The sequence below is a fragment of the Nyctibius grandis genome, chromosome 4, assembly GCF_013368605.1.
Source record: "Nyctibius grandis isolate bNycGra1 chromosome 4, bNycGra1.pri, whole genome shotgun sequence".
In the NCBI taxonomy this organism is placed as follows: Eukaryota; Metazoa; Chordata; class Aves; order Nyctibiiformes; family Nyctibiidae; genus Nyctibius; species Nyctibius grandis.
In genome coordinates, this window is record NC_090661.1 from 42343938 (window position 1) to 42362107 (window position 18170).

At 38.4% G+C, this 18170-nt stretch overlaps 1 protein-coding gene across 1 annotated transcript in view; it reads left to right on the forward strand.

The window, feature by feature from the left end:
- Positions 1-18170, forward strand: part of NUBPL (NUBP iron-sulfur cluster assembly factor, mitochondrial) — an 89914-nt gene that overhangs the window by 32505 nt on the left and 39239 nt on the right. The window lies entirely within an intron of this gene.

The following is an 18170-nucleotide window of genomic DNA, read 5'->3' on the forward strand; positions in this document are numbered from 1 at the left end:
TAGGTTTCTGTATGTCTTCTGTAAATGCCTCCAAATCTTGTGCTCCCTTAATGACTGCAAAGAAGACTATTTTTTTTTCCCAGCCTTTTTCCATTTTACTGAATTCTCCTCTAACACAGACTTCAGAATAGTGGCAATCATTGCCCTAGTCAGAAAAGCCATGTGCCTGCCAAAATTTCAGGAAGAAAATCTTTGTCTAGATTTGGCCTTTAAAAATAAGGGGTATCCATGCCAACAGCTGTGGAAGGCTGTTCTGCCCTCTTTGCGTGTTGTGTTGCATTGGCCAAGCTCACAAAGTCTAGAGCCTAAAACCTCGAAGGTGTAGCTAAAGTTAGCACCTGCTGTATTGGCATACTCCACCCTGGGAGACTGAAGACTGGCAGGCACTCCAGTGGTGGTATCCCCAGATGGGCAATATATGCCAGCACCCTTGTGGAGGGTGCGGATGGTGCTGTGTAATGAGCTCGTTGCTCCCTAGCAACCAATGAGGCAGTTACGTGCTGGCTGATCATGCTATAGGAACGAGAGAGTCCATTAATGCTCGGGGCGTCAGTGGTTTCCCTGACAGTGGAACCTGAATTCTGAAAGAGGAAGGCTTTACAGCTAAATTTCTTTTCCCCACGAGCATTTTGCTTCTGCACGATGACCAGGCTAGTCTTACATCTGTGCTGGGAAAAGTTGTTTGCATCTCCTCCTTTGAAGGAAGAAGCTAACAGATCAGAGGGAGAACCAGCAGGTTCTACCTGATATACAGGTGGTTTTTAGAAAATGACTAATAAATTTTCCAGACTAACACATGCTATTTTGGTTTTAAAAACTATAATTTCCCTTCTGACATAGTTACTAGTCAGTCTCAAGAAGGGGTTAAATGTAGAACTAATAGTGTTATAACCTTGGACACCTAAACAAGAGAGGACCACAGCATGCGATGGTGTTTTTAAAGATACTGTAATTCCATTTTATATTAGAAATAGTTTTGTGATCTGTTGAAGGCTTTGAAATTTTTCCTTTTCTTCTCTTTATCTGTTCTGGTTGGTCTTAGCTTATTACCTTTTGTTCAACAGGATGAAGTTGCTTGCAAGAGTAAAATACTTTTGCTTGTATTTATCCTTCTAAAACCATGTTCTTAAGAAATAGCTGCTTTACTCTATAGCTACATATAAATCATCTAAATTAGCTCCCTAATCTAGATTTATAGTATAACATAAGTGTAAGGAGCTTGTGTGCATTCAGACAAGCTGATAAAATATTAAGTTTTAAAATAATTAAGTCAGCCAGATAGAAAACACGGAGGTTTACAGACTTTTGCCATAAAAACACTGGTGATATTTTATAATGATGTTTATTGTTAGATGGTGGAAGGTTTTTTTTTGTTTGTTTTAAGAGCATCAAGACTGTATGTTCACTCTGTAAATAACTTTGGTTGCTTGTTTGTTTTTTTCCATATGAACAAATCTGTTTTCCAGAGTTTATCATGCTTCAAATACTCCAGTAAAGCACTGAAGGGCCAAGCATCCAAATTCATTAATGGGGACTTGTTAACTCATTAACTTGCTAACTCATAATTGGTCTGTGCCTGTAATGAATATTTAAATACTTCTCTTACACTTGCAACTTATTTAAATTTCTGGAATTCTTACTTTGGAAAATACATTTGTTAAATATATACATTATGTGCTTTCTTATATACGTACTGCATATAACCTCACATTTTGTAATATATAAACTCTGAGTACATTTGTCCTTCTCTGGTTTTACTTCTTTGGTGGATGAATGGCTTTTCAGCACAGTCCAGAGTCCAGCCTCATTTTTGTCTCTTTTCACTTCTCCTTGCATATGGCCGGGATGTACATCACTTTTCAGCTAAAACACCACCTTTTAAATTCAGGCTCTCCTTTTGCCATGTGTCTAGTCTGGGAAGATACCTTTGTTCTTGTGTGTTGTATGGTGTCAGACTGGTAGATAACAGGCAATAATATTGAAGACCAAAATTAGTACTTGGTGTTTTTCTGGTAATCCATATCTCATGAGCAAGGACATTTTTCTGGAACACATCATTTTCCTTAAACAGAGTTTGAAGGAAATGTGCCTTATAATACAAAATAGAGTTAACAGTTTAGTATACTATATTACATATATTACATATATGTTGATGTATGTGTATCAAATCAGTATATAAATGAAAATATATAGCGTATTGATTTTGTAATGTGTCCTGCTTTTAATAAAAGTGTTGGTCAATAGAAAAGAAGGAAAGGGATGATGATAAGTTATTGAAAGAACAAGAAATACATAAAGAAATTATTTTTTACCTGTAGCAAAAGTGAATTACAAACAGTGATGGAACATTTGATTCTATATGAACGTATCTCGGTGGATAAAGAATTGGCTGGATGGTCAGTGGCTCAGTGGCCAAGTGGACACCAGTGATGAGTGGTGTTCCTCAGGGGTCGGTATTGGGACCTTTCCTGTTTAACATCTTTGTCAGCGACACGAACAGTGGGATTGAGTGCGCCCTCAGCAAGTTTGCCGATGATACCAAGCTGCGTGGTGCAGTCAACACGCTGGAGGGAAGGGATGCCATCCAGAGGGACCTTGACAGGCTTGAGAGCTGGGCCTGCGCAAACCGCATGAAGTTCAACGAGGCCAAGTGCAAGGTCCTGCATGTGGGTCGGGCCAATCCCAAGCACAAATACAGGCTGGGTGGAGAATGGATTGAGAGCAGCCCTGAGGAGAAGGACTTGGGGGTGATGATTGACGAGAAGCTCAACATGAGCCGGCAGTGCGTGCTTGAAGCCCAGAAGGCCAACTGTATCCTGGGCTGCATCAAAAGAAGCGTGGCCAGCAGGTTGCGGGAGGTGATTCTGCCTCTTTACTCCGCTCTCGTGAGACCCCACCTGGAGTACTGCGTCCGCCACCTGGAGTACTGGGGCCCCCAACATAAGAAGGACATGGAGCTGTTGGAACGAGTCCAGAGGAGGGCCACGAAGATGATCAGAGGCTGGAGCACCTCTGCTATGAAGAAAGGCTGAGAGAGTTGGGGCTGTTCAGCCTGGAGAAGAGAAGGCTCCGGGGAGACCTTCTAGCAGCCTTCCAGTATCTGAAGGGGCCTACAGGAAAGCGGGAGAGGGGCTTTTTACAAGGGCATGTAGTGACAGGACGAGGGGGAATGGTTTTAAACTGCAGGAGGGTAGATTTATATTAGATATTAGGAAGAAGTTCTGTACTGTAATGGTGGTGAGACACTGGAACAGGTTGCCCAGAGAAGTTGTGGCTGCCCCCTCCCTGGCCACGTTTAAGGCCAGGCTGGATGAGGCTTTGAGCAACCTGGTCTAGAGGAAAGGTGTCCCTGCCTGTGGCAGGGGGGTTGGAACTAGGTGATCTTTAAGGTCCCTTCAACCCAAACCATTCTATGATTCTATGATATTCATAACCCTTTCAGTTAAACTATCTCTGATTTATATGCCTTGAAATTATCCGAAGTTTTGTCGTGGCTGAGAACTGACTTCTTTATTCACAGGATTAGATGTACTGTAGGCTCATTTACACTGCAGGGTGATCTTTTTCTCTTTTTTGTGTTTTAACTCTTTCCATTTCCCTGCCACAGTTATCTTCCTGTAAAAATTCTTTCACCTCTGTTAACACTTCCTTTGAATCTTGCTTGCCTGCAGGTGAGATAGAAAGCAGTATTTTTTTGTTTACTTGAGTTTTTTAAAAGATAGTTTTTTCTCTAAAGGTATCATTAAAGCCCAGGTAAGGAAGTTTTGATCTCCAATGTCATCTATAGCATTAGGCTTTTTCTATTCAGTGTTCACTTAACATACACTTCAGAAGCTGCCTATTCTTTTCTACGGTCCCATTCAGCACTTGTTCCTTTACTGTGTATGTATTGGCTCAGTGCTATGGTACTTGGTTCAGATTAAACAAGGTACCTCAAAATGCATCATCTTAGTGTATTTGTTGTGAGAGTGACTTCTGATTAACCTTTAGGCTAAGTACAGTAAAGATACGAATTTTTTTGAGAGTTACCTAAAGCCTGTACTTGAACAGTAATGTGTTTGAAAAGCTCTGTGGAAGTAAGTATCAAGCAGACAGCTAAAAACCTTAGAAATATAAAGATTACTAAAAAAAAAAAAAACCAAAAAAACCCACACCAACTGGTTTAAACTGCATTTGCAACACAGGTTTTAAAGGGTCATCACCACTGTCCTATACCGTCTGTATGGTAAGTTTTCTAGCACCATTCTCATTTCTGTCTGAGGACATCTTGACAGTTCAGTGGCAAAGGAGCAATTAGAAGGGTGCAGGCACAATCCTGAACTGATCCAGGAGCAGCATGACTGGCTGCTGTACGTCCTGGAGTATATTGTGGCAATTGTTCTGCAAAAAGGTTGGAGGAGAGGAAGTGGCACTGTGGTGGCTGCCAGTTGAATAGCTGCTATAGTCATAACAGCAATACAAATAAAGAGGATTTCTTGTTTACGCAGTAATCAGTAAAACTTTTAATATGAAGGATAATAAGTGTTGGTTTCTCTACTCTTGAACTCTCTATCTTATTTTATGTGTGTTACCAAGTTGAAATACCAGCAGAGAAGGAAAAAAAATTCAATATGCAGCAGAAAAGCCAGCTTTTCTATTAAAAAAAAAAAGGGGACTACAGGTAAAATGGAAGTGCATATTTCAGCATGTAGTGTTCTCCTTGTATCTTTGTCATACCAATAGATAAAGTTGAATCACTATTAGAAGCAAGTGTTACCTACACAGTATGGATTATAGATGTCAGCAATTCTGCTAAGTGCAAACAGTCCCCTTGGAACTAGCCCAAAAATCTGCTGTCTTTTCAAGGCAGGGATCTCTGGTTGATTAACATTCTTAACAGAATTTCTTACCCTGACATGACATTTTAACGTGTGTTTTTGTAGATCTTACATGGCGAGACTCTTGTATTTCTTCCTTGTCATGTGCCTCTAGAGTAGCAAGAACGTTTTGTGCATTGGCAGCATCCTTGGTGTATAGTATGGCTATAAAGTAGAGGCTCAGCGTTAAGTGCATTGTGAGCTCTAAAGGTTACTTGGATGTATCTGATGAGGATGAACACATTTTCCCAGAAAGACGATGAAGCTTTTCCTGGTGTGACTCAATTCTAATGAGCCCCTAAAATATTCTTTCTTATTACCTAATTGTAATTCCTCCATCTCTCTCTTGACACTTTTAGCACCACTTTAGTGCCTCTGTTTTATAAAAAGTATGTATTGAAAGAAAATTAAAGTTTCACTGGGAGGGATATAATTGGAAAGGAAAGAATACAGGGAAGTTAGCAGAAAGCAAATGATATAAAAACTTCCAATGCAGAGTAGTTGCACATGAGCAAAAGGAAATGGGGCCTTGCACTTTCAAGCATGGACAGGCTTTATCCCCTGTAGATTAATGTTGAAAACGATAAATTCTGGCAGAAGAATGATCAAAATTATTTTATTAGCTCAACCCAAAGCTGAGTAGGGCTGTAGTCTGAAGATCCAGTTTTGTCCTTTAAAAAAACTTTTAACTCAGTTTTATGCATTATTACAATTGTGTATGATTTTGAAAGTTTGGCTAGAGATGGAGATTTTGTGTGCTACTTTCCTTCTGGTGGTGTCCTCTACTAAGAGAACTGCTTTGAAACTAGCACTTGCCAGAGGTAATTGTGGTAGTATTTATATAGTAGAGTGCATGTGTGTGAATATACATGTATGTACTCAAACCTTTTTTGCAGGATAATTCTCTGATGGTTAGTTACCATACCTAAGTAGCTGTAGAGTATCATAAGTTATTGGGAGTAGGGAAGATGCAGACAGGTGGATAAATTGTCTTGAAATATTGAGCAGACTGTGGGTTGTGAGGTCTGGGATATTTCAAGAGCCTCTGTGAAAAAGCTGCCATAAAAGCAACAATAGAGTGAATGGAACAGTAAAAAATTATGTTTAAAGATTTGGGATTAGATTAATTTGGAAACAGTAGTATTATTTAATTCTTGGAGAGCAAAGACTATGGAGGTTATATTGTTGTGGGTTTTTGATCATTGCCTGAAGTGGCCCAACTCTGTAGAGGAGATTAGTTCAATACTATTTTTGTTTGACATACATTAGTAAATTATGTGCAGTTGCTACTGTTTGAGAAGTGTATATGTACTTACTGGTATTCTCCTTTCCACCGTTTAAATCGGAGAGGTTGCATATGTGGATTTGGGGACAATTTTTCTTTAAATGTGGTTTATTTTAGGTATATGTTAATGCTGCACTTGAGAAGACAAGAAAAGTAGATAAGGTATTGAGAGCAAATGTATTTATACCTGATAAAATAGCCACCACGCTGCCGTTGACTGTTTTACTGTGCATGTTCTACACAGCAGAATGTTCTGTATATGGTGTCTGTAGACATCTGTCCGATCTCATTTATCATGTGTGTTTATAACACACTGTGTTAAATCTCATAAATTTTTCAGCATATAAATTTTCACAGTTTTGTACTGTCTTGTTTGCCTGTGTGTATAAATAGGTTTCTTACAAACAGAACAATGGAGAAACTAGAGGAAATCATTAAAAATTAGAAGCAATGATATGTATTTGATTTGGAACAATACATGACAAGAACAGTCAGTAAGGTAGTTAGGTACTACATGCTGAGCCATCTGCCTGATTGATTAGTATGTTTTACTAAGAGTTGTCCTTTGGCTTCTGTTTGTGTCCACATACTGTCTTTGGCTTTACATTTTTGGGACCATGGAAATTTCATTCTGTGTTTATACAGTGTTCAGCACTGTAGTGAGTTATCACTTCTTGAGATACGCACAGAAATACAAAGACTAGTAATATCCAAATAAATCTAAACTTCTTTTGATACTTTCTCATATTTGTAAAATAAATGTATTATACATTTTTTTTTTATTGAGCACAATTTATTTTGTGTTTCGGGTTCCCAAAGTATGTATATGTGCCAATGATATAAAATCTGTTAAGAATGCCTAAGAGCAATGTAAATGAATCACTGGCATTCACCACAACTGATATTCATCAGAACCTAAATGTCTTTTGCGGATATATGCACAGTTGCTTAACTTCTGATGGTACATGCTGCCTTGCATATATAGTCTCCAGCAAAGAGCCATCAGGGTGATAAAGGGGATGAAGCATACAGTATGTGAAGAGATGCTGGGAGAACTGGGTGGTTTTTTGGTTTTGAGGAGGTTAAAGGGAAATATGAGCTGCTGTCTTCAACTATCTAATGGATGTGTAGAGAGAAGATGAAGGTAGATGCTTCCTGGATGTGCACAGTGATAGCACGAGGGGTAATGAATGCCAGTTGCACTATGTAATAAGAAATGTGTGTGTGTGTGGTTTTTTTTTTTTTACAGCAGTCACACATCAGAACAGCTTGCCTGGAGAGTCTCTAGAATCTCTCTTTTGGAAGATATTCAGAACTCAGCTGGGCAAGACTCAACCTGCTCTAAGTTGGTCCTGCTTTGAACAGCAAGATGGACCAGGCAGATAACCTCCTGAGGTCCCTTCAAACCTAAGTTGTTCTGTGAATCTGGGATTAGTTCTAAAATTGGCATCCCATTGCCTATTTGACTATCGCTATATAACTCCATTAAAGCCTACGGCTCAAATTGGAGAAAATGGGTCTGCCTATCACAGAGATCACTGGTTAGAGCACTCAGTTACAACCTAAACTGAAATGCAGGTGTCTCTCTAATATCAGTGCCCTGATCACTAAGCTAGACAGCCATGCTAGCTCACCTCTCTTGCTCGAATGAATATACAATTAAGTCCTGCAATCAAATGAGCAAGTTTCAACATAATAACTGAGAGCATCCTTTCCTCTGTAGCATTTCCAGTCATTTGGCCAGTCTCTTTAGACTTTCAAGGTGCTGATCAGATCCTTGTAGACAGAGATATAAAAGTTGAACCCAAATAAGCCTTGTCTCTTGAATGAGCATCCTTAGTATGAACTATGAAATTAAAAAAAGAGAAATATATAATTTTTTCCTGTCATACCTCTTGTTTTGATAAAAGTACCTCGATCTAGGAGAGGTTTAAAAATGGGGATTCTAGTCTTGTGGACGTTGTTGTGCTCTCGGGCATCTTAGAATGGAGTAGCAATGCTATAAAGAAGGTTGTGCTGGAGACTTATGGCAATTTTTTGCTTTAGCTTTAGTAGTTTACTGCCTAGGATGTGTACCTCCATGAAACTCAAATCTAAGGCATCTGGCCCTCCTCTGTGGTGCATGGAGAATCATAGGTTGAAATTTTTTTTTTTTTTTTAAATCTTGCTGTCAGTGTTGGCATTGAGTATTTTACAGTCTCAATTGGACAAAAAAATTCAAAGATGGCAGCAAAAGACATCTTAAAATTAGAAGTTACACATGTAGAATAAATCTATAATGTCCACATTTTTTTAGAAGAAGGTTGAAGAAGGGCAAGGAGGAGTGTGTTCAGGAATGGACTCTGGAGACATAGATTTGAAGACTAGCATGTTTTTACGTGTTTGCTAAACAGGAATACTGGTGGTATGTACTTAGATGAAAAATTTCAAAATACAAACGACAGTAGACACCTAATGCCACTCTTCTGTTCTTCTCCACTAATAAAGGAGTCTGTTCTTTCTAGCTGCTGTAGGTTAGATGCAAAAATTGACATGGGTATTGCTGTGCTGAACATTGCAGTGTCTAAGAGGAAGGTGCCTTGTCTGCAGGAATGGAAAGTTAAACCAAAGCCTGGGCTGGAGCCACTGCGTACCTGGGATGGTGGGAATACATCACTTGTCATTCCCAGTGGTACTATCTGAGGGGTTACTTTCCCCTCCTGGATTTACCTTCAGACTCTTTGGCACTGTTTTAGGAGAATAGGTGCAAGCCTTGGATTTTAAGGGTAGCAAAAACTTCTTATCCTTCAGACCTGTGGCTTGAGCAAATTGGCATAAAGTTCCAATTTTGCTGTGTTTCGTCACTTACATGGTCAATGTCATTGGAGGCTTACTGAAAGATTAAATTATTAGTGTGGGCAAAAAACTGCATCTCATCAGCATGAAAGTAGTGAGAGAGTGTATTGGTGGATGAGAGGGAGCGGTGAAATGGGATTTAGCAGAGAATGACACATATTGGGTCAGGAGGAAGACGACAATAACAAGTTGATGGCTCTGACTTTTTTTGCAGCTATATTTTGAATGAACTGAAAGGATCCCCAGAATAGCAATAGCGAGTCAATGATGAAAATTATTCCTATTGTAAATGTAAAGAGCAAGTGAAGAAAAAGCACTGCAGTGAAGCCAGAAGATTTTTTTTTTTTTAATATGGATTTTATTTTTAACACTTTGGCTTAGGAAGGGCACTCTATCAAGAGATTATCATTGAAAGCATTTAACTTGCATTATGGCAGTAAGTTTTCAAGACAGGAAAAGAGTAAGATGCTGCAATGGGAAATTGTAGCAAAGATGGTCAGAAACATGAATAGCCGTTGTATTTTTTTCAAACTTTTATCATCTTTTTACCTTTTAATACACATTTAAGAGTCTGTGCACACGCGTCTGTTTGTCAACAGAGTAGATATACCTAAAGTGTATATGCTAAATGCAGATTAATATTGTTTTCCTCTTTCTCTATTTTGTGTTTTGGCAACATCTTCTATTTGAGTTTTTGCTAATTTCAAAATTGACTAGTATTTCACAATATTCATGTGTTTATCCAATCTGCAAGTAATTGAGGAATTGAGGCAGATAGTCTGTAGCAGGATATTTACAGTTTACGTTTCGTAGAGCTAAACAAAGCTGTGCTTATATTATAAACTACAAAGATGTGTTTATACTTTGCAGTGTGTAATTCTAAAATATAGTACTCTCACCAGGTGTCACTACAGTGAAAAATTTGCCAGCGTTTCAGCAATTACAAAAATATTTCTTCTGGTTTTCTTTTTTGAGTTATCTTAGCCTAAGGTGGGCATAGAGATTGTTAGTTCAGGGTAAACACTGCTACTTTACAGTTTGGAAAAAAGGAAGTTGAGACATCACTGCTCTTCAGAACAGTAAGAGCAACTGTATTTTTAAGGAGTTGGGATGCTTTCCTATTTTTATTTTTGTGATACAAAGTATGAAAATGAAAAGATCCAGACATTTCATCACTACACATAAGATCATTGGTATTATGTATTTGTTCTATTTAGAAAGGTCAAGATCTGCTATTGAGATATTTTGAAAAGGGGAACAACACTCAATAACAAATAGTGGCCAAACCTTGCAGTGCTAAGACTGCACTTTGATATGCTACTAGGACTGCATCTACAGCTAGCAGACAGTAAACAATAACTCTGAATACTTGTGAGATTTTTTTTCTTAAATCTTTAAGAAACTTTCATATAAAGGAAGGAAGGTCAATTGGCATGCCTCATTTTATCACTGAAATGAAGGGAACTGTTTCAAAGGCAAGATAAGCATATGACCTACTCATACGTTATAAAAGAATTTGTTTTAAAAAAGAATTTGTTTTAAAAAAACCTTTACTGATTTTTTTGTTACATTTATTTTGCTAAGACTGAAGGATGAATAAACTAGTTTCTTCTCATCCAGAGTGCACTGAAATCAATGGAAATCTTGACACTAATTTTTACACCATGCTTTAGTTGTGATGCTGGCATTTAGAAAAGCCTGTTACAGGAATTTGTATAATCATCACTAATTTGCTCAAATGCTAATAATCACCTTGAAAGGTCCTGTCTGTCCGGAGAGAGCTGCCTTAACCAGTCCCAATCAGTATGTACATATTTAAGTGAAATTATTGTGCGTCCTGGAGATTAGAGGCTAAACATAGATGCAGGGACGTGCTGCAGCCAAAAGCAGAAAAGGCTCCTTCTTCCCACCCTTCTGCCCCCCAGGTTAACTCCTATGGAGTTAGAGTAGTCCTACCATCACCCAAGTGCAATATATCCCTTTGGCTCGAGTGCTCCTGTATGTTTTGGGATGAGTATGATTGAATGAATATGGACTTTGATACTTTCTTTTGGTTTCTGGCTAAAGCTACAAAACCTGTTGTGTTGCCTTTCTTGTCTTAATGAAGGAAGCAGGATCTGTATGGATCCCTGTAGTTTTATTGGCTTGCGTTAGCAGCTGATGTGAAAAGGAATTATAGTCTCTGAAAGGAATTGACAATCATAGAAAGAAGTGTTAGGAAGGTCAGAAGAAAACAAAAACATTAGCCAACAACTTACTGCTGAACTGGAAGCATTTGCAGTAATTTTTTTTTTTTAATCCTCAAAGACAGTTAAAATACAAGGCAAAAAAAAAAAAGCCTAACAACGTAGTGAGAATGTATTTACAGCAAACATTTCTTGGCCTGTTTCTCAGCTGTCATGGTTATTACTGTGCAGCTACTGCTGCTGTGGGAACAGGCTGTGAGAATATTTTCTTTGTTCTGCTTCCAGTAGTCTCATCTCTCGCACAAATTACACAGGTATGCATGTGTCTGCCCTCCTTTGCATAAAACAAAACAAACACAAAACATGCAACCCTTTTGCTGGGTTTGTTGACCAGACAGGAAGAAATGGCAGAGAGCTTGTGGTGTCTCAAAACGGCTGCGCTGGTGCTAAAACTGATCTTTTTTTTCCATTTCTTTTTTTTTTTTCCCCCCTTTTTTAATTTATTTTTCTTTTTTCCTTTTTTTTTCTTTTTTTCCCTTGAGTTTTTAAAGGAAACTCTTTTGGGGTTTAAGGTTTCTCTGCAGCAAAGTTCAGAACTTTGTGCTGAAATGGCATCTAGCTTCATTCTTGGAAAGAGGTGGTAATTTAAGCATGTTCTTAAGTGTTTGCTAAACAGGAATCCTGGTGGTAGAGGAACTAGGAAAAGAGAAGGCACTATTTGTTTTCTTTTCTAAATGAAGCTTCCATTATTTATGTGAGACTTCAAAAAATAGTAGACACCTAATGCCACTCTTCTACTTTCTCTGTTCTTCTCCACTAATAAAGGAATCTGTTCTTTCTTTCTAGCTGCTGTAGGTTAGATGCAAAAAGGGACATGGGTGTTGCTGTGCTGAACATTGCAGTGCCTAAGAGGAAGGTGCCCTGTCTGCAGGAATGGAAAGTTAAACCAAAGCCTGGGCTGGAGCCACTGCGTACCTGGGATGGTGGGAATACATCACTTGTCATTCCCAGTGGTACTATCTGAGGGGTTACTTTCTCCTCCTGGATGTACCTTCAGACTCTTTGGCAGTGCTTTAGCAGAATAGGTGCAGTATCTTAAGAGTGCTGAAGTTCAGAGCTTGGTGTGGAATAAGTAGAAATTAGTGGTGAAAGTCAAAGTTGGTAGGTTCACTGGCTGGAAATGAACAGTACTGAAGATGTTGAGCAAGAGGGCTATTAGGAAAAGCCTATGGGATGTGTCTGACTTTCTGTCTCTGTCCTGGATTTCAGCACCTAATTGTAGCCTGCGTCAGACAGCTCTGTGGAGCTGAGATTTAGAGCCAAAATCGAGTATCTTCTGTTAGGTGCCAAGACCTTTGCTTTGGTTTAACTTGAGAGGCTTATTCTCTGTTCATAATAACAGCCTGGGAAGTTTCCATAACCATTCAGCCAGGTCATGGGAGCTGCAAGTTCAGTTGCTTTCTCAGTTTAGCATTTAAGCTTGTATTTTCCGCTGCCCAGGAGAGTGCCTTGAAATCACATAGATCAGTTAAGACCTTCTGCCCTGCAGCCAGGGATGCAAGATTCCGGGGGCCAGGACTAGATGTGTGAAGGGGGAGCATCATCAGTGCTATGCAGGAAATTCAGTTAATCTGAAGTTTCAGCCTTCCAGGTGAAGCTACGGCCTTATATAGGGTCCTCGTTGCTTCTATAGCTTTTGCATTCTTGGTTGTAAAATGGCCCAGGTAAATGCCACTTACCTGAGAAACTGAAACTCACATCTTCGAATTCTTGGCAGGTGCATTTAGAGCGTGCCTGCTGGGTTGGGCCTTAAGACTTGCTCCTTTCTCACAAATCTGTGTGTAATTAATGGGCTTCTGGTTGAAACTTGGTGCTCAACAGGGATTTTGGTATTTCACTTCCTGAGTAGTCCAGATCTTTAGGAGAATTTTTAGGGTTGCTTCTGAACGTGTAGGTGGAGCTGACCAAAGATGCTTTTTTAGGCAAGTTTGTTTTCATTTTTAAGCATTTCTTTTTCATATTTTTGATCAAAACAGAAGTGGAACCTCCCTCCCCCAAACATTGAAAGGTTGTTTAGCATTATGCATTAATTTTACTTAGTAAACAAACTATGAATATAACAATATAAGCAGCTTTTTAAGATTAGTATTAATACTGAGTTATATATGTTAAACTGACTGCACAGTCATTGGGTTTTTTTAATAATCTAACTTGCATTCTCACTGTTGGAAGCTGACAGACTGATCCTTCACTCACACCATTCTTCCATATCTCTTTTGCTCCCATAAAATAATTGCAGATACCTAAGAATAGTAGCAGGTTTCGTACCAGTATTCTTTATAGAAAGTGATTTTTTTCTCACATACCAAATGATTGACACAAACGTAAAGTAATTGTGCTTAAGGTACCAGAATTTAGTGTCTGTCTGTTTTTTTTTCTTTTTCCCTTCTGTGACAAATTAAAAAAAAAACACTTTTGTGTGCTATTTATGGAGCTGCGATAGATGTTTCTCCTCTTACAGTGTTTTGCTCCATCTTGTAAAAGAAGGAATATGTTCTCCCAGCAGAATGGTGCCTTTGGAATACAGCTCTTTCATTATGCAGCTAAAGTGGGTGCCCATTTGAAGTACTTTTTCTGCTAGATATAAACAGGTTTTTTATGTATAACAATAATGAAGTAAGAATTCAAGATAAATAAAAATTGAGGAAGCAAATGAAAATATGAAAACTGTCCCTTGCTTGGCAGTAATCACTGAATGTCCCTGAAATTCATGGTATCAGCACCTTCAGAAAATTATGTTAATTAGGTTTAGCATATAAGTAACTTTTAATTTATTGTTGCAGATTCATAACTGAGGGCACTGGTGAATGCAAAAGCATGGATCTGCGGGCACAGCAATTATTTTGGCAATCTATGTGTGATGCTTTCACAGATTATCCATTGTATAATTGATAGTAAATGCTCTTACTCCTCCACCAATAAGACATTCAGCATATCTTTAAATTGTGGGAATGGTGTGTGTGCAACTGCAAAATGTGTGCAGTATTTAAATTGTATTTATTTTTACATCTTGTCTGTCTTTAATGCACTTTCTGTGTTCCACTCTCTGTCAGGACCACCTGTGTTCAATTGTTCTTGCTCCTTTCTGACCTAACGCCAGTTCTTTTAACAGAGAACATATACCAATGTCACAGTCTATGGACGAGTCCATGGTCAAGAATCCCAGTGAGTCAGTGATCTGCTCTGCTTGCTCTCACACATGCTCTTCCTCACACTTCCGCCCCCCCACGCACACACACTCTCTCATCCTCTTTAATTTTCCAGTGGAATTGAAAGATTCTATATTTTGTGCAGCCTTGTTGCGACTTCTTGTTGGGAGTATTGATTGTTGTGCTCCGAGGTAATTCAAACAGAATCTCCAATGCTGGTTTCATTAGCAAGGGTAGAGTATTTTGTATTCAGTGACTGGGGAGGATATGCTGGTGAGTTTTAAGTACTGAAAGTTGGAGGATGGAATTTTGTCCCTATTTGGGAAAAGCAGGTTATTTAAAAACAAAACAAAACACCCAACCCATAACACTTCATTATTGAAAATTAATGTTTCACCTCAAGGCTGCTTACTCTGAGATCTGATAACGTCTCACGAGACAAAAAAACAAGACCTATATTGAGATTTACTGTCTTTTGGCCTCAGTTCAGCAGTCTACATCTAATTGATTACAGTTTTTATATTGCATAGTTTATGGTAATATTAGAAAGCTTTCTTCAGCAGCATCTTAAATGACTTGAATAACATCTGTCATGTTATTTTGTTCTGTAATCTTTTTTCTGAAGGCCTTAGACTGGCCTGTGTAGAAGTTCCGTCTTCTGTACAAAAAAAGAGTTATACATTGTACTTAAGAAACAGAATTTTCTGACCTTTTTAATCTAATGATTTTTAGCTTAAGCACTAATTTAAAATCAGTGTCTCAATGATGGTCATGAAATGGTGTCTGTAGTAGTCTGTTGGTACCCCAATAAAGAATTTATTAATTTTGTTATTGCACCAAAATATGAACTGAAGTTTAATGAAGTTGAATGACTTGTGAAGAGAATTAGGTACATTGCTTTCTGTTGCATAGCTTAAGCATTCAGTCTTAAACTATCTATCAGCTTTTAACGTCATTACAGAAATATAGGCTAAAATACATATGGGGAGTGGGCTTAATAAGTGTCTCCCTTTTGATATTTGTTGCCAACACTTGTAGTATTTCCTTCTGTTATTATCGTAGGGAAAATCTGAATCAGACAGCATATATAAATTGTATGAGCTTAATTTGGGTCCTGATAATACTGCCTTAAAAATGTGTTGTTGACTTTGGGTTTGATAGCTAAACAGTGCTGATGCCTTTGTGTATGAGTAGGGAGAGCTCAAAGAGAATTTATAGTTTAGATGATGTGCTTAATGTAGCTGCATCAACCTGGTGATTAGTTTAATTAGATGATGTGATGCTAGTGCACTTTCTTCTGATTTATTTGTATTACTTTACTTTTGTGCATAATTTTATTGCTAAAAGGCATAAGAACAGAAACTTGCCTAGTTCTATATTTCTTTTCCAGTCATTATTATTCAGCAGCTGAACTACAGACAGTTCCATATCATAGAACAGGAGAAAAAAGATGGTGCATTTCTGAAGAAAAGTTTCTGCAAATTATGTAGTGCAGACTGTTTGTGGGTCAAGGGTAGAGAGTGGCAGATCAATGATCAGTCTCAAGACTGACTACGTATTACAAGTTTGCTTCTCAAACTGTCACCGTTTAGAGAACAAGTGCTTCGAGTCCCTGAGAAATGGGAATCTCAGCTCACGAAGGCTCTTCGTAGTAACAACTCGAACCTAGTGGAAGAGTCTTTTGTAAGTGGAAGTGCTCATACAGTCTCCATCAGTCGGGCTGGGAATGCACAGAACTATTCCTTTTCAGTTGTCCCCAGAGACTGTCGCTGGACTCATGCGGACATGCCAGGCTGCCCCACAGCTGTGTGCAATCTTCCCCTCAGGCTGACACGGTGTTGACTGGGCTTTCTGAAGTTTAGCAGGAGCCCGATGTTGAGTGCCTTCCCTTAGTCTTCTGGAATTCCTCATAGAGAATACCTCTTTATTGTCATCTTCTGGAAGTTTTTTAGTTTTATAGGTTTTATAGGTGAAGGTGACAGAAACTTCAAGCCACTGCATTTGCCTTCGGTTCTCAACATTATTAAAAGCCACCAGCGAGGAGAAGGCCAGTTTCTTTTTTGGTGGTTGAATTGAACAGGAGTCTGGCTAGGCACTTATTTCTACAAGTTACTCTTAGTCTATATGGAGAAAGAATAGGAGAATTTCCTTCTCTTTATGGAAATCTTTGGAGCAAACTGTTCTTACGCTTCACCTCAGTTTCTCTCTGAACTTGGCAGAACAGGCTGCTCAGAAATACCTCAGGGGGAATTTGAACCATTGCAGTGTATCTGCTTTTCATGGTGTTAGATTGTTAAGCATCAGAGGACAAGTCAAAGGGGCAGTCGTCTTTGTTCAGAAAGTGTCGAGCTGTATTAAGCATATGGAATATCCTGCTATGGTATAAGTAGTTGTTTCACCGCCAGAGAGAAAGTTTCCGGAGGGACTAAACATCCTCTGTTTTATGTCTGGGGAATGTCTCCTTTCTTTATCAAATACTTGTGAGAATAAATAAAAATATTTTTAATTAAAATGCCATGTTTCATTATACTATTCCTGAGTTACCTGTTTTCTTACATCATGAAACTACTTACGTGTTCCCAGTGTCTGTGTATATTTAAGCAGAATCTTTAAGTAATTTTTCAAGGAAATATTTTTAAATATTTGTTTTACCTTTCACTAGCAGCTGTAAATATATTTGAACAGTTATATACATATACATATTCAGTTAATAACAATTTCTTACCTTTATTGTGTTCAGCTGTTTGCCCGTATTAACTTGTCTATATATACACAACAAAGTACTTAGGAGGAGGAGGAACTGGGCGGGAACAGACCTTAAGCTGCCTGCAGTGTAGCTCTTAGTACTTTTCTGATACTGGTGTTCAGAGCCTGGCTGGCTGCTGCCAAGTCTGCACCTGCAGTGCAGCTTGATTGAAACTCTGCATGTATTCCTCTTATTAAGGACAAATAAATAATATCTTCTGTTATTTACCAAACACCAGGATTACTTCAAAACCGCAAGTAGCAATCCCTCTTCTGTGCTAATATTCTGTCATTTCTGCCTCATGCACAGAGGATGCTCAGGCTTCATTCCTCAGCAGAAATGCCGTCTATATCTCTGTGCTCTACCTCGGGTTTCACTTGCTATTTGGAACCCTTACTTGAAATGCATATCTGGTATTTTGATTCTGAATTATCACATAAACAGAGTGATTGATTAAAGTAATTTACATAGAAGCATTCATGGTGTTTCTGAGCAAGGGAAAATACACAGAAGCACATGGCACTTAATTACATTGCTTAGCAATAAATGTCAAGTTAAACCTTTTTTAAAAAAGATGAATGCTATACTTAAGGAAAGTGCAATTACATTTCTATGGTTTGAAATGTTTTACACACTGTATATATTAGAGGGGCAAAGATATTAATGCTTCTGTACATGCAAAGGTGCTGACAGATCTCAGATGCTACAAGGCAGGTTTTTGTAACCACTGTCCACTTATTCCTTGCAAAGGGAACTCGTTTACTGTAATGTGCTGTTAATCTGAGCTCATTTACGTATATGCAACCATATTTGCATACAGACACACTTCTCAGAACTGATTGAGAACATGAGGACTAGTGGTCCTAATTTGGTAAATTGTTGCATATAAATAGGATTTGCATTCAAATTAGTGTTTTATATCACAGCCTGATTATACGTCCCATTTTAATAATGTTGAATGAATGGCAGTAGTAGATTTCAGAAAGCCACTCCTCTGATTATACGTTTCAATTCTATGTTTGATTAAAAATGTCTCTCCTCCCTTTTTTTCTC